The sequence below is a fragment of the Leptonychotes weddellii genome, chromosome 10 (assembly GCF_054177405.1).
Source record: "Leptonychotes weddellii isolate Sample4059 chromosome 10, ASM5417740v2, whole genome shotgun sequence".
In the NCBI taxonomy this organism is placed as follows: domain Eukaryota; kingdom Metazoa; phylum Chordata; class Mammalia; order Carnivora; family Phocidae; genus Leptonychotes; species Leptonychotes weddellii.
In genome coordinates, this window is record NC_138378.1 from 106,877,143 (window position 1) to 106,892,674 (window position 15,532).

The 15,532-nt window shown below is 53.1% G+C and overlaps 1 protein-coding gene and 1 long non-coding RNA gene across 6 annotated transcripts in view; both read right to left on the minus strand.

The window, feature by feature from the left end:
- Positions 1–10,448, minus strand: part of LOC145723676 (uncharacterized) — a 35,874-nt gene extending 25,426 nt beyond the window's left edge. The window contains exon 1 of the long non-coding RNA XR_014148926.1: positions 5,434–10,448. This is a non-coding gene — a long non-coding RNA (uncharacterized LOC145723676). The remainder of the gene's footprint in view (positions 1–5,433) is intronic.
- The window catches only part of KLHL29 (kelch like family member 29), a 302,753-nt gene that overhangs the window by 104,389 nt on the left and 182,832 nt on the right, over positions 1–15,532 (minus strand). The gene's annotated exons all lie outside the window — the stretch shown is intronic.

Consider the following 15,532-nt stretch of genomic DNA (forward strand, 5'->3'; position numbering starts at 1 on the left):
GAGAGAGCACAAGTAGGCAGAGAGGCAGGCAGAGGGAGAGGGAGAAGCAGACTCTCCACTGAGCAGGGAGCCCAATGCGGGGCTCAATCCCAGGACCCCGGGATCATGACCTGAGCCGAAGGCAGCCGCTTAACCGACTGAGCCACCCAGGCGCCCCAGCCTGGTGATGGGTATTAAAGAGGGCACGTATTGCATGGAGCACTGGGGTGTTATATGCAAACAATGAATCATGGAACACTACATCAAAAACTAATGATGGAATGTATGGTGACTAACATAACATAATAAAATAAAATAAAAAAATAAATAAATTCCTGTTGTTTACAAATCGCCATGACATATTTCTTCCAGCAGCCAGAACTGCCCAAGACAGAGGTGCACTCATGCTCTTCACTGGGAGGCTCAGAGCTGAAGTGCCTTCCCCCACACTCCAGTGGGCTCGCCCAGAGGAATTTGTTCTTGTTCCAGAGCTCTAGCATCTGGAAGGAAATCACAAAGAGGTGGGTGACTCAGCACTCACAGACCCTGGCTTGGCCTTGTATTCCCTGGGGACCGAGGTGGTCCCTAAAGGGTCTGCCCTTATCTGAGGCACAATTTGGTTAAAGAAGATCCCAAACCTGCCCATGCTTCCCTGCGGCAAACCAGAGAAAGTGAAGGCCTAACAGATGCACCTGCTCCAGTGTGGACTTTCGCTCCTTTACAGCCACATAAATGACTTCATCTCTTTTAACTGCCATTAACAAATTATTAATATAAATTCACACATCCACAGTGAAATCACTGAACTCAGACATTTTACTATCAAGGACGTTCCACCCAACCAAAGCCCCTTTAAAATGTGTGGGAATTTTTTCAGCCAAGCAAACCGTGCCTCCCCACTTGCTGAGCCCCCAATAGCCCTGGAAGGCCTTTACAAGCTCTTTTACCCTTTGGAAGCTTTTTGTTCAGATTTCAAGTGTGTGGGTGTCTGTAAGTGGGAACAGTATAGTGCAGTGGTTGGGAGCCCAGACTAAAGGGCCAGACACATCCACACTTAAACTCCGACCAGTGTGAACAGTAGCTAGCTGCAGATGAACTTCTGCAGGCCTTCGTTTTCTTGTCTGCGAAATGGGAATAACAATACTTATGTCATGGGGTAGGTGAGAGGTGTAAATGAGATGGAGTGAGGTGCTCCATACCGTGTCAGATACACACAGGCATTCAGGGAAGGATAGCTGTCACTACGGCTGCTACGATTTCCCCTAAGTGAAGGGGGACAGGGGTGAAGGTGGCCTCTTCTGCTCTGTGACTCACACAAGATGGTGATCAGAAGCCAAGGGCAGACTCTGGCAGGGAGGGTCCGGCGCGAGCCATGCCTTTCCCGTCTCCCAGCCTGATGGAGCCCACCCTTCCCTGAGCTCCCTTCTTTCTGGCAGCATCTCCCACCCAGAGAACCTCCCTTTTAAGAAGGTTCCACATGTCTCATCCGGGGGTGAGTGGGGGCAATGTCACCAAAAGGGCAAAACTGAGCAAAACCTGAGCTGGTGGAGGAACAGGGCTCCCTTCAAAGGAAGGCCCCAGAGCCCTGACAGACGCGCGTGGTGTTTAGCTTGGGGTCCCGCGGGCGAGGACGCTCATTAGACCACGGACGGAGCCACGAGTGCCTGGTGCCAAGGCCTTCCCGCCTCAGTGCTGTGTCTTTAGCACCTCCAACCTCTCACCGTCTCTCCGCTCCATGTTCTAACAACACGCTATTTAATACAGGCCAGTCTGAATAACTTGATTCTTCCCTTAGATCTATGCCCATAAAAGGACACTGTGTTGTCCAGATTGCCCATAATTCATTATGCTGAATTCCCTTCCATCTGGAGGCTCACACAGTTGTTGAAAAGCTGTCGCCATAACCTATTGTCACTGCAACCTTTCATGAACCAGCCTACATTTTTATGTCAAAAATTTATCTTAATGGCCTCACAGCTCTTACCTCCAATTATTTTGGTGTCACTGACCTCCAGCTCAGGCTGTGTTCCAGCTAATATGTGGGGACAAATTCCCTCTTCACTCCTACCCTGGCCCCACACTGAAAATATGAAGAAACCTTGCGGTTCCTGTGGTATATCCCCTCAAGTGGCAGGCGAGTGCCACACTGGGGAATGGAGGGGCCAGGACCCCTGGGGGACACGCTAAGGAAGGCGATGGGATGACAAAAGGTGGCTGAGCCCACAGGAGCTCTATGTAACCAATGTGTGGAAGGAAGCACAGAGAAGGGACATGGCGCCCAGCGGAGCCTTGCAAAGAGGTGGGGCTCATTTTTTATTTATGTATGCATTTATTTATTTTTGAGAGAGAGACAGCGAGCACATGAGCAGGGGGAGGAGCAGAGGGAGAGGGAGAGAGAGAATCTCAAGCAGGCTCTGCACTCAGTGCTGAGCCTGACGCGGGGCTCAATCTCACGAACCTGAGATCACGACCTGAGCCGAAATCAAGAGTCGGATGCTTAACTGACTGAGTCACCCAGGTGCCCCTTCCCTTTGTTTTTAAATTTAAAAAAGTATGGGCGCCTGGGTGGCTCAGTTGGTTAAGCGACTGCCTTCGGCTCAGGTCATGATCCTGGAGTCCCGGGATCGAGTCCCGCATCAGGCTCCCTGCTCGGCAGGGAGTCTGCTTCTCCCTCTGACCCTCCTCCCTCTCATACTCTCTGTCTCTCATTCTCTCTGTCTCAAATAAATAAATAAAATCTTAAAAAAAAAAAATTTTAAAAAGTATGATACACATTTCCCGTCCACAGCAGAAAGTGCTAGAGGAAAAAAAAAGTCGTGGGTACTATTAAGCATGAGTGCCAGTATTCTCATTTAGACTTCCTCTTGTTCTCACGTTTCCAAATTACATATGCATACATGCCTGCGTAGATTTACATCTGTGTCCACACATAAATATAAAAATATTTATATATGTATACAGATATTGATATTTCCTATATTAAATGTATATATCATATAATCTACATTTATACATACTTAAAGATATCTCACTACTTTAGAAGCTGCTGAGGGTTGAAAAGCTGGCTGAATAAACGGACATTTCCTTCCGCACCTTCTCTTGTTATTACTGACAGGAAAAGCCCTGTCTTCTGCATTTGGAGAGCTCCTCGACATTTTCTTTTTTTGTTTGTTTGTTTTTTTTAGGGGGGAGATAAACTATTTTTTTTATTAACATATAATGTATTATTTGTTTCAGGGGTACAGGTCTGTGATTCATCAGTCTTACACAATTCACAGTGCTCACCATAGCACATACCCTCCCCAGTATCCATCACCCAGCCACCCCATCCCTCCCACCCCCCACCACTCCAGCAACCCTCAGTTTGTTTCCTGAGATTAAGAGTCTCTTATGGTTTGTCTCCCTCTCTGGTTTCATCTTGTTTCATTTTTCCCTCCCTTCCCCTATGATCCTCTGTCTTGTTTCTCGAATTCCTCATATCAGTGAGATCATATGATAATTGTCTTTCTCTGATTGACTTATTTCACTTAGCATAATACCCTCTAGTTCCATCCACATTGTTGCAAATGGCAAGATTTGGGGTTTTTTTTTGGTGGCTGCATAATATTCCATTGTATATATATACCACATTTTCTTTATCCATTCATCTGTCAATGGACATCTAGGCTCTTTCCATAGTTTGGCTATTGTGGAGCTCCTCAACATTTTCTACAACTACCTGTGAGGTTTTCAGGGGACCTCAGTATTTTCCCCACTTAATAGATGAGGAAACGGGGATCAAGGCGTGCTGAAAGGCCAGTGGGACACCTGGGCCTCGAACCCAGAGCTTGAAGCTCCGCGAGTATCCCTGTATCAGCTTCAGGCAATTCTGCAGGATGCATTTTTCTCCTCCTCTGTTCTCTGAGAAGTGTAACATTCCCGACTTCTCTTGCCCCTGACTGCCCTGGGGTAGCTGCTTAAGTCAAAAACGCTCCTTAAATAGGAAAGAATGCTAGGATAGGAATCTGGGGGTTTTTGTGACCCTTCCCCAGGCAAGCTGGCCTGAGCCATTGCAGCTCCCAAGGGGCCCGATGCAGGGTCTGGCGTTCCCAGGCCTGCCCCCATTTCCCAGCCTTCTGGGTCTAAAGGAGGCTGCCTCCGTGATCTAGCAAGCACAGGCACTGCAGTTCTGTACCCTCAAGCCTCAGTTCGATATTGGCCATTTTGAGCAATTGGGCTCCCTGTGCCATTATTGGAGGGAGGACAGCCCATGGACCTGGCATGATGGAGACTCCCAATCATCAGCTAAGTGCACCACAGCCCAGGCCTCTGCTGGAGCCTTCCCCTGGGCCACCACGGGGCCGCATGCGGGCGCTCTGGAGTCTTCTCTGTTGCAGACCCTGCTACCCTCGTGAGCTTGTGATCTGTCCTTGGAGAGGGGCACTGAGTTCTTCCTGTGACTGTGGCGGGGGGTGGGGTAGCTCCCATGCAGGCGTCTGTGGCTGCAGGGGGAGTCGTGCATCAGGGAATGTGGGTGCAGACAGGACAGGGCTGTGTGTGCATATGCATGGCAGAAGTAGGAGTGTGCACATGTGTGTGCAAGCCCTTCAGTGAACGCCACCTGAATTTGCATTTTTGCCAGAGGCAAACACAAGAATGTTAAGGTCTTGCACTCTTTCTTGGAGCCAGACCAACCTGAGGTCAGAACGTTGGAAGGTCACTTACTTTGCAAATGATTTTGGCAAATGAACTTCCCTAAACCTCAGTTTTCCATCTTAACAGGGGGATAATAATACCTGCCCCATAGGCTTTGATGCAAAACGGATGCAAGGAGCTTACGCAAGCCTGGCAGACAGTAAAGATTCAATAAATGCCAACCATCATCACCCTTGCTCTCATTGTCAACCTCGAGTGTGCTCGGTCTGGTTATCCTTGTCCCCATGACAGGATGCTTTTTTCCCTGTGCCCTGCAGAGCCCCCCAGCTGATTTCCCACAGAAGCAAGAGCTCCCTGTATCAGAAGGGAGCCTTGCTCCTGGCACCGGGCCCAGAGGCAGTGGAAGCCTCTTCTCTCTTCTCTTTAGAAGGACCTGCAAGGGCACCGTCCTGGATTGGCGGCATGTCAGGGCCAGAAGGGACCTTACAGAAATTTGTGTTAGGGACAGGTGAAGGGACACATGGCAGGTTTGCAGCAGAGCCTGGAGGTTTTGGACCTCGATTCTAGGACCATTTCCCCCTCGTGTGCCCCCCATGCCCCTATCATCCAGGCATTTGAGCCCCTGCTCCTTCTCCTTTTCCCTTATGCAGCCTCCTTCTCCCTGTTCTCCGCTGGTCCCACCTGCTCCTGCCAGGCTGGTGACTTCTGAGCCACTCAATGCCCTTCCCAGTCTCCACCCTAAGCCATCAGGTCCCCAGCCTCCTTCAGGTGGGCCGCCATGTCTGCTGTAGCCAGAAGCCTAATTACCAGTGGCCTTACCTCAGTCCTGACTTTCTCCTTGCCTAGTTCTGCCTCTGCAGCCAGACCGAGGGTCCCTGAAGGCAGGTGTGCTGGCTGAGCAGAGGAAATAACACGTCCATCAGAGGCTGGGACCTGCGCGGATCATCAGAAAAGACAGATCTCTGAACACACAGAGTAGGAGGTGCCACCTCTTCCCAGCTATGTGCCCTAGGGTAGGCTTCCCCATCTCCAGCTCCCATCTCCTCCTTTATAAAATGGGGAAATGGTAAACACATGCTTAATTGCACCTTTTTAAAAGGAAGCCTCCCCTAAAAATGTCTTTCTAATGTGTGGGTCTGGATTTCAGTGGCAGCCCGCCTAACAAAAGCAGGGCCCCCTGTATAAAACAGCAAGCGATACGGCTCCGAAAGCTATTTTATTTCCCTTTCCAGTGGGAAGAGACTTTGCCATTAGTTCTCTTTGATTCTCCATGCAGCCCCGAGACTTCCTGCCTCCCCCAGGCACCTATCTGGCTGGGCTGGTACCAATCCAGAAGTACCATTTGAGTCAGTGCCATGAGTAAGAAGGAAGAAAATCTGAAAAATGGGTAGAATATGCACCAGGAATCTACTATTTATGTATGTCCTCCTGGGGGAGCCTGTGTCTGAGATGGAGCCAAGGATTTTGCCATTCTAGGTAAGAGGTGGATTTGCCCTAGCCTCGAAGTCTTTCTGGCTCCCTTATTTAGAGAGAGATGCTCACGGGAGAGGAATTAAAGACACACTAAAGAGGTACATTCCTGCTCGGGCAGGGGACTTCCCCTAACACGCTGTATTGCTGCTAACACAATCTCATCTTCCGTCACGGAGGAGGATGACTCAGGGTGAGCTCTATTTTTTGCTTAAATTTAAGCCATGTTGTGCACAAGAACCGTGTGGCCCGGCCCCTGGTTAATCATGGTGAATGTCCGAGCGACTCTGCCTGGTTACGAAATGGGCTCTTTCCTCTCCCAGGGACACAGCCACCAGGACACCAAGACCTGTGCTTGGGGACGGAGTCTCACAGGGGCTGATCTGTAGCTGGAGCCCGCATGAGAACTGGAAAAAACCCCGGCAGAATGAAACTGGCATCATTTAAATGAATACGTTTTCTACCTGCTAAGAGCACTGAGGGCTGGGGACGTAGCTGGCTGGCTGGGTCCCAGCAGAGGGCACCGGGGTGTGAGGCTGCTACCCTGCCCTGCCCTGGCTGGTGGGCGAGGGCCTTCTGTGACGCGGAGCACGGCTCAAACCACCAAAGGGCCCAGCTTCTCCATGGCAACCCCAAACTGCCTGTTCATTCCAGAGGCTACGCTGGCAGCAAAAGTGGGGCCATGGAAGGGTGTCCTTGTGACAAACAATGGGAAGCATGCAAATGGTTCCTGTTGACCATCGTCTGCCTTCTGGGAATGCCTCCGAGGATGGAGCCAGCCAAGAGATGGCCGGGATAGCCACGGGGAAGCAGGGGAGAGTCATTTACAGGCAAGGAATCATAATTTATGGGAGCTCATTTACTGACCCGGCAGCCTCCCTGAAAAGGGGTGAGGATCTAGGTGGAAAGAGTGAGTGGGTTAGGAGCACGGGGGAGAGGGATTTCACAAGACTGGTGACTCCAGGGTAGCCAGACTGACTCTCCTGGCTGTGTGTGGGACAGCGTCCCTCGGCACGACTGAAGACCTCTGTCCCCTCAGTCAGGATGCTTCTCCCCTCGCCACGCAGATACACGCAGTCATGCCCACGGCCTGGCCAGTGGCCACCGCCCTCCACCCATCCCTGCCTGTTCCTTCCGGCTCTGGGTTTCTGTTCTCACTCAGGTTGGCCCAAGCGTCTGCCAGGCTCCACCCAGCCCTGGGTACAGACGCCTGCCCACCTTCCCACGCCCTGGCACAGAGAGGGTGGGGAGGGAAAGGGGATGAACTTTGGAGTCAGACATATTTGGATCTGAACGTATTGTTTGGATGTAAGTGGCCTCGGGCAAGGTGAGGTGCAGGGACTTCAGGTTTCTTATCTGCCCAGCAGAGGCAAACACATTTGGATTTGGAAGGGTTCTGTGGGGGGAACAGAGGGATGTCTTATGAGAGAAGGGGTTCTTCTCCCCTCCCTGCATCGCCCCCTTTCCACACCCACTACCCTCCTCTCTCCCGGCCCGTCTGCGGGGCCCTCTTTCTGGGCACCTGCGTCAGAAGACCAAAGCTGGGAAAAGCGATCACCGAAGGGCACCCTGAGAAGGTCCACCAGGATGTTCTGAACACTCTGTCTCTGTTGTGGTAAATGATGACTTTAATTTACAAAGCAGATGAATACTAAATCTTCATGAAATTAAAAACTATATTATTTATGTGAGCGGAAACAGAAAATGTTCCGTAGCTAGCAGTGGTCCTGCTTTGTAGGAGGAACACAAAAATAATTAAAACCACTCGTGCTTCAGTAATAAATAATGATAATAAATAAATGTCCTGACCTTAAGCGAAAATATAAAATTAAAACCCATTTGGTATGTAAATTCATTCAGGACGTTATCGAGTCTCGCAGCCTAAGACGGTGTGGGACAGAGGAAGCGTTCACTACGTGAATTTTGAAAGGAAAATCAAAGAACAACAGAGTTGTGTGTGTATTGACTCATTATTCTACTTTAATTCCATCTAATACTGTGTGGAGCCTTGAGGCTGGGACATTAATTTCCTGCTTTTTCTGTTTCACCAATTCCTCATGGAGACCAGGAGAAAGAATTTCAATCCTGGAGGCTGAAATCAGGGGAAGCCAGAAAATTACAGGAGAGGTGGGGAACTCAAACCGGAAGGCAATTTTTAATGTGTTTACAGAGAGAGACGCTGAAGAGAAGCCAACAAAGAACAGCGAGGGTGCTGTTGAGCCTGGGGAAGGGAGCTCCTGAGGGTTTGGGCCACAAATCATCAAGGGAATGAAACGTCCCTGCTCTTGGGTTCAGGTGGGGACCCACTCCAGGGCCTGGAGAAGCCAGGAAGGAAGGAAGTCTGCGCTTGGCCTCTGACTTCAGGAAAACACCGATCAGTTCCAGATGGTACACGTACCCCCCACACCGCCCTGCCCCTGGCCCTGGCAGCCTGGCGCCTGCCTTGACCATGAAATCACTGTGTGTTCCCTGAAGCCTGCGGCTCCCCAGCCTCTTCCATTGGGCAGCCCAGGAAACTACAGGCCAGGGTCCCAGGCAGGAAAGTCAGAACCTTTCCACCACTGCTGCCAATAATCGTAAGGGCTCTTCATTTGTCCCCTCCTGCAGGGCCTGCCACACCCCGCCTCTCATTTCCTACCTCATGGGGTGGGCAGGCAGGGGGTTTCCACCTTGACAGGCAGGGAAACTGAGGCATGGGATCTGGCAGCATGTGGGTGGCAGGGAAAGGCTCAGAGTCCTTCTCTCAGATGGGCGCTCTTGTGTAGCGGGGAGGAGGAGCCAGAAAGGAAGGCTTGAGGACAATGGGCCCTTCCTGGGCAGACCTGGTCTCAGGTGTGCCCTGATTTCTCACGCCCCTGATGCTTCCAGTGGGGGCCCTCCCTTAGAATTTCCTGCTTCCAGGCTGCTGCAGTCCGAGATGTCTAACCTGGAAGAAGGGGCTCAAGGGAGGCCTTTCCTAGGTGTAGACAGTGTGTTTCAGAGTGTGGGTTCTTAGGTGCCATTGGATCAGCAGACAGGGGCAGGCTCACCGGACCACCCTGGTCCTGACTGCACATCTTCTATGGGGGGAGGGTCTGATGTCCTCCCATCCCTTCTCCCCCTTCACCACTGCCCGAAGGAATGTGGGAGAGGCCACCTCCACGGGAGGGAAGGACCCACATCCTCTGCTATGCCAGGGCACCCAGAATCACCAGCATGCTGGGGAGACAGGGCCTCAAGGAGAGTGAAAGGCCTGTGGGTCTCTTCGACGCAGACCCTGGTGTTCACTACTCTGGTTCAACCCACTGCTTGTCCCAGTGGAAAAGACGGGAAAAATCCAGCCCAAGCCTGCCGGCGTCTGCTTGGCTGCAAACCATCCAGGTTTTGTAAACACAGCACCAGGATAAATGACTGACTTTCTCCACTTTTGAATCTCAGACATAAGAACTTGTCGAGCCATCAACAAGCCACTGGACAAGGCTCCCTGATGACTGAGATGTTCTTTCTCCGGCTGGGGAGACAATCTGCCCAAGTACTCCTGGGAGCTTGGGGCATGCCCCACACAGGAAATCTGTGGCCTGCCCCAATTCAGCCATCGTGGTCAAGATCCCCTTCCACGCCTGCTGGCTTGTTTCCCTGTGACCCCGCCATGGGCACAAAGACAAAGCCCCTGACAGGACCAGTGTGGCCGTCGGGGGAAAAAAAGTCTTACAAACCTATAAAACCAAGTGCTGTAAGTCCCCTAAAAAGGCTTCCAGATCAGGCATTCAGTTCCTGGACCAGCTCACTCGCAGGAGGTCAGGGAGGCTCCCACACCCTTTTGGGGCCAGAAGACAGATCCTCTGCTCCCAACAGATTTATAAAGTCTTCTGCTATTGACTGTCTCTGAGAAGCAGTGAGGGTGCCTCGAGGTCTCTGTTCTCCCCTCTCTTTTGGGCAGATAAGCCACACCCCTGGCATGTCCATTCTAGAAAGGGGACTGATTATTTCTGCTAAAAAGCCTATGTGAGCCCAAAGCAGGGGCTGACTTCAGGACAAGCCTGGACTGCAGCCAGGCTGGCAGGAGCCTGGACACATCTCTGTGTTCCCCAAGATGCCACGGGGCCTGCTACCACGTGGATGCTAGGCCTCTCTCTGGGGTGGCCCCTGTCCCATGCCCCATGTCAGAGTGTGCCTGGGAAGCTGCCCGAAGATGCAAGCGACAACTCCAGGAGGCTGACTCCTGGGTCTCTGGGTCCAAGTGACCTGAAGCTTTGCATGGGCAGCTTGGGGCTCAACCCGGGGATCAATTCCCCTGGAACTAAAGAGACACCTCCACCCTCCGCCACCACCCAGGAGCTGCCACTGTGCAGCCTAATGCCCTGGGCCTCTAATACCCTCCCGAGCCCCTAGCTGTGTCCCCTTTTGTGAAGCCCACGGCTGTCACAGGCTGGCTGGGCCCGCTTTCCCCTGATGAGGACAGGACCCCCTCCCCAGGGAGCTTCCCTGATGCCTCTCTTTCCGTGGCAGGGAGTGGGCAGAGGCTGACTCAAGTCGGTGCTCAAAAAATGCCCACTCATTCACCAAACATTTACTGAAAAGCTTCTGTGCTCCCAGCCCCGCGGGCCCAAGGACAGCTCAGAGGCTAAGGTGGACAGGTGACAGAGGAAGGGGTTTGTGGGGCTGTCAAGAGTCTTCATTTCCCATTCAGCACTTCCCGAGGCCTTATATGTGTCAAACTCGGTGGGGGACAGGGGGAGAGGGAGACCAAGGTCATTCCACCTTGGGAGGCTTGTGGGGGCGGGGGGGCAGGAGGGGAGAAGATGACAGGGCCAGGTTTTGAGGGAGGTGTGAGCGTTCTTTGGTTGGAAGGGGCCACAGAAGGAGCGGGGGCAGAGGCTGACCTGGCGTGAGAAAGCCAGGTTGCTCCTCAGCTGATGCCTGGCAGGGTGGAAGGGTGTGGGACGCAGATGAACCGTGGGGAGGGCCAGTGCCATGCCCTTGCTCCTTTGAGTCCACTCCCCAAAGCAGCAGCTAGAGGGGTCCAGTTCGGAAGCCCCAGGGGCGCCGGCCTCTCATAGCTCCTTGCGAAGTCAGGCACGCTTCTCCCTCCGGCCCTCTGCACTGTGTTATCCCTCCACCTGGAATGCTCCTGCCCAGACACCCAGGTGGCTCCCACCTTCTTCAGGTGTCTGCTCCAGTGTGGCCTAAACAGGCGTACCCCACTTTCTACCCTGGCACGCTCTCACTTCCTTCTTGGCTTAATTTCTTTGGGACTCAGGACACCACTTGACATTTACTTAGTTATTGTATTAGCTATCTCCAGTCATTAGCATGTAAGCTCCATAAAGGCAGGGATGTTTGTTTTGATCAGGCACGCAGTAGGTGCTAACTACCATTTGTTGATTTAGTGGATGAATGAATAAATGAGCATCCTTTGGCTGGCCCCCATCCCCACCTCCACTGAATCAAGGATGCCTTGGTTTGCTGCTAACTCAGAGTGCAGTTCGCCCAGCTCTGGGCCTGGGCACTGGAAGTGGCCGGTCCCAGAAGGGCTACTTGGGACCCCTGGGTTCTAGGCAGCAGGGACTTCAGACGCGGCCTCTACAGTCTAGAGACTGAAATGCAGCCTCTCTGTGGGTGGTGATCTCAGTATGCGCTTGGCCACCCTGGGCCTCACAAAGGTCTGGAGAGGAATGAAGAGCCCGGGCAGGACGCCTGGAGTTGGATGGAATTTATTATTTCGAAGGCTCCCTGAGTTTTTTTTTTTTTTTTTTTTAAAGATTTTATTTATTTATTTGAGACAGAGAGAATGAGAGAGAGAGAGAGAGCACACGAGAGGGGGGAGGGTCAGAGGGAGAAGCAGGCTCCCTGCCGAGCAGGGAGCCCGATGCGGGACTCGATCCAGGGACTCCAGGATCATGACCTGAGCCGAAGGCAGTCGCTTAACCAACTGAGCCACCCAGGCGCCCCGAAGGCTCCCTGAGTTTTAAGGTTAATGCACATACTTTGGGGTGGGGGGGGCAGATGCAAAAAATAAAACCCCAAACCTAAAGGAAACAATCTGGGGAGAGCTGGAGGGGAGGCGTGAAATGGACGAAACATATGTGCCAAAGCCTGAACAAACAGAGCGGGTGGAAGGGACATCCCAGTCTAGGGCCTTTGAGAAAAATCACCATTTAGAAAGCTGCTTGGGAAGAGGCAGAAGGTTCCAGAATGTGATCTTTCTTCGAGGCTGCATCCCTCACTGGTACCAAAGAAGGTAAAATATAAGAGGAAGCTAAAGGTGACAAGAGGCAAAAGAAGCCTGGGGACTCAGAGGCCCAACCATACACTTAGCTCTGCCACAGATGCTGTGTGATATATTCCTTCCCTCTTTAGGCCTCTGTTTTTGTCTGTCAAGCGAGGGGTTTGAACACTGGGCCTTCCAGCTAGCTGCTCCATTTCTTGGTATTTAAACAGCCTCCTTCAGAACAGCCAGCTGGGCTTTCCCAAGATGCCAGCTGTGTGCCCTTGCAAGTTATTACAGTACAGTAGAACGTAGAATGGAAGTTCCCAGTTGCTCAGTGCACAGCTTGTGCAGCTGTACATGGTAGTCTCATCTGCCTGGCACTGCAGACACTAGTACCCTTTTTAAAAGCGATCAAACCCTAATATTTGGGAAGGCTCCTCTGAGAGCTGTTCTGGGTAACTGGGGTACTGGATTTAGCTTCTAGACTGTGTAGTGTCCAGATGGCTGCTGGATTGGGCCCGCTTTGCTCAACTCAAATTTTCCTCTGAAGCAGAAAGGAAAAGCTTGTTTCCCTGCAGGTCCCAAATGTGCTGTCTGCCTGCTGACCCTTGTGCTGTGTCCAGCAGGGGTTTTAGGAGTTCTTCTCTGGAATCCTGAGCCACGGCTGCTCAACTTGGCTCCTGCTTCAAAGGTGACCTGGATTGACACCTGCCATGTCTCCCACCTCCATCTGCAGCAGCGTGGAGAGGAGCAGAGTTGAGACAGGTCCAGAGCCGAGGCAGGTGGGCAGGCGAGCGGGGTTCCAGGGTAGCCCCCCAGGGCCTCTCCCTCTGCCCGGACACACCCAGGCCGCCCTATTAATAGACCAGCTGCAAGAACGCTGCCTCCTTCCCAGTTTCCATTTCACTTGTACTAGATCTGGCTGTCCCAGTGGGGACAGCTTCCTTGCAAAACAAACAGCAGAATCAATATTTCCTTCACGGGGGGAGGTATTGGGTCTTCAGGCAGGCCAGGCCCTCTCTCTACTCCTGCTCACCGGGTCCAAGGAAAGGGGCCCACAGGCCACTAGGCCCTTTCCTGCCTCAATTCAGCAGATTACATTAAATGAACAGACATTTATCGAGCATCTTCCATGTGTCAAAGCCCACTGGGCATAGGGAGAGAAGGATGAATAAGACAGTTCCTGGGCCTCGAGGAGCACATGTGTTGCAGGAGACAGACACATAAATGAAGCTTATGGGCCAATGTATCATTGGCAAGACAGAGTAAGGCCAGGAGACGAGTGTCTGAAACCCTCCATCTTTGGGCACAGTCTGTGCATGACACACAGAGGAAGCAGACTCGCATGCCCTGCAGCATGCACAGCGGGAGCGTGAGGACACTGTCTCCGGGGGGGCTGTCCGGGGGGGGATCCCCCTACCCTCTCCAGGCCTCACAGCAGAGTTCTGGGTGAGGTGGCTCCTCCCAGGACTGCAGGGGCACCTGGCTGGGCCCAGTACGATTGCGTCCAGCGTCCTGCCGGACAGCCCAGGACAACTCATAAAAGGTCCTGGGGAAGCCTGGTAAAAATGCAAATCCAGGCTGCCACCCTAGAGATTCCGCTCCATACACTCTGGCTGGGGGAGAGGTGGTGCGTGGGAACCCGCCCATCAGACAGGCACCTGGGGGATTCGGAGCAGGAAGTCCTCAGGTCACACTCTGAGAAGCACTGCCCGGGACGTGGGCCCCTTGGGCCAGCTCCAGGCCACCTGTGCCCCGCTCAGCCCCTGTGCACCCGCCCTCGGCAGCACTGGTGTCCATCAGTGTCTGGTGAATGACACGTTTGTCGGAGAATTCCCTCAGAGTGAGAAGGGAGGGGGGTGCCGAGCTGACCCAGGCCCCCCTGACTTCCACACCACAAATCTGCATGTCCAGGCCTGGCCCCCGGGGGCGTGCCCTGCCATTCCAGCGCAGACGTCTTTCCCAGCTCAGCACTTAACTGACCTCGGCGTCAATGGAGCTCATGTGTGTTCTGTTTTATCAGGATCCTGGGTCCAAGAGAAATCCAAATTCCACATTCCCCAAAGATGTGAACACATCCCCCCACCTATACTCACTACACCCCCATTACACTTTGCTCAGGTGTACCAAGAGGTCTGAGGGTGACCGGAACAATGGCCCCCAGGCAAGTGGCCAGAGCTGTCGGCGGGTTCTCTCCTGCTGTGTAGGCTGTGTAGCTGGCTGGCTGGCTGGCTTGTCCTGACTCCCCCACTGGGCTCCCTGGCCTCACCCCCGCTGAGTCCCGGCTGGGCACCGAGTGGCCCTCCGAGAACAGCTCTGACTGACTAGTCTCCAGGCCCCAGGCTGTTCTGGAGCCTGCCCTGTGTGTGTGGCTGGCCTCACAAACAGGGTGCCACCTGGTGCGAGGTAGAGACAATAAAGGTGGAACCACTCAAAGGAAGCCAGTCAGGAACGTGGGATTCAGAGCGTCTCTCTGTTTCAAGGGTTATGGAGACATCGGGCGCACGTGGTCTCATTTCTGTTCCATGTGACCGCTAAGCAAAGGATCATGGCAATTGCCCCGTCTCTCCTAAAAACAGCTCCATGACCCCAGCCTCTGTCCCCGGGGAGCTGAGGCAGGACTGGTCACAAATATCATGGGGAGTGAGAAGCCCAGAGATACCATCATCACAGCATGGAGAAAAAAAGCATACATGGGGAAACAGAGTCACCCGTGGCTGGAGCATGTGTCTCCAAGGCCTTGGTGCCCCGGAGAGGCTTGGGAGGCCCACACTGGGGGCACCCTTTGGAACTGGCAGGAGGGGGCGAGTTGAAGGTGGTGAGGGATGCTGAGGCCCCACGATGCGGCCTCCTTACCTGGCCTGCTCCCAAGTGAGCGAGGGTGGTTTCCCACCAGGAAAAGGAGAGGCCTGGGCCTCATGTGGCCTCTTATCAATATGGCCTCCCTCCTGAGGCCCGCTGTGGTCCAGCTTTGTGCCAGGCTATGGGACGGGGAGGTCAAGAAGGGGAGCAGCCCTGCTTTTGGGTCATCAGGGAATGTACAGAGGGGACAGGTCAAGCCCAAACTGCACGGCAGGGATGAGGATGTCAGAATTGTCCGTGGTTTCTGTGAAGATTGACAGAGGGGTGGGCCGAGGATGGGGTTCAGAGGACAGGGTGGGTTGGGGTGAGCGGAGGGCAGGTGAGAGGGCTTTTCAGAAACAAACCACTACAGGACAGGCTGAAGACATCTGAGAGAAATGTCACGACAGGGCCAGT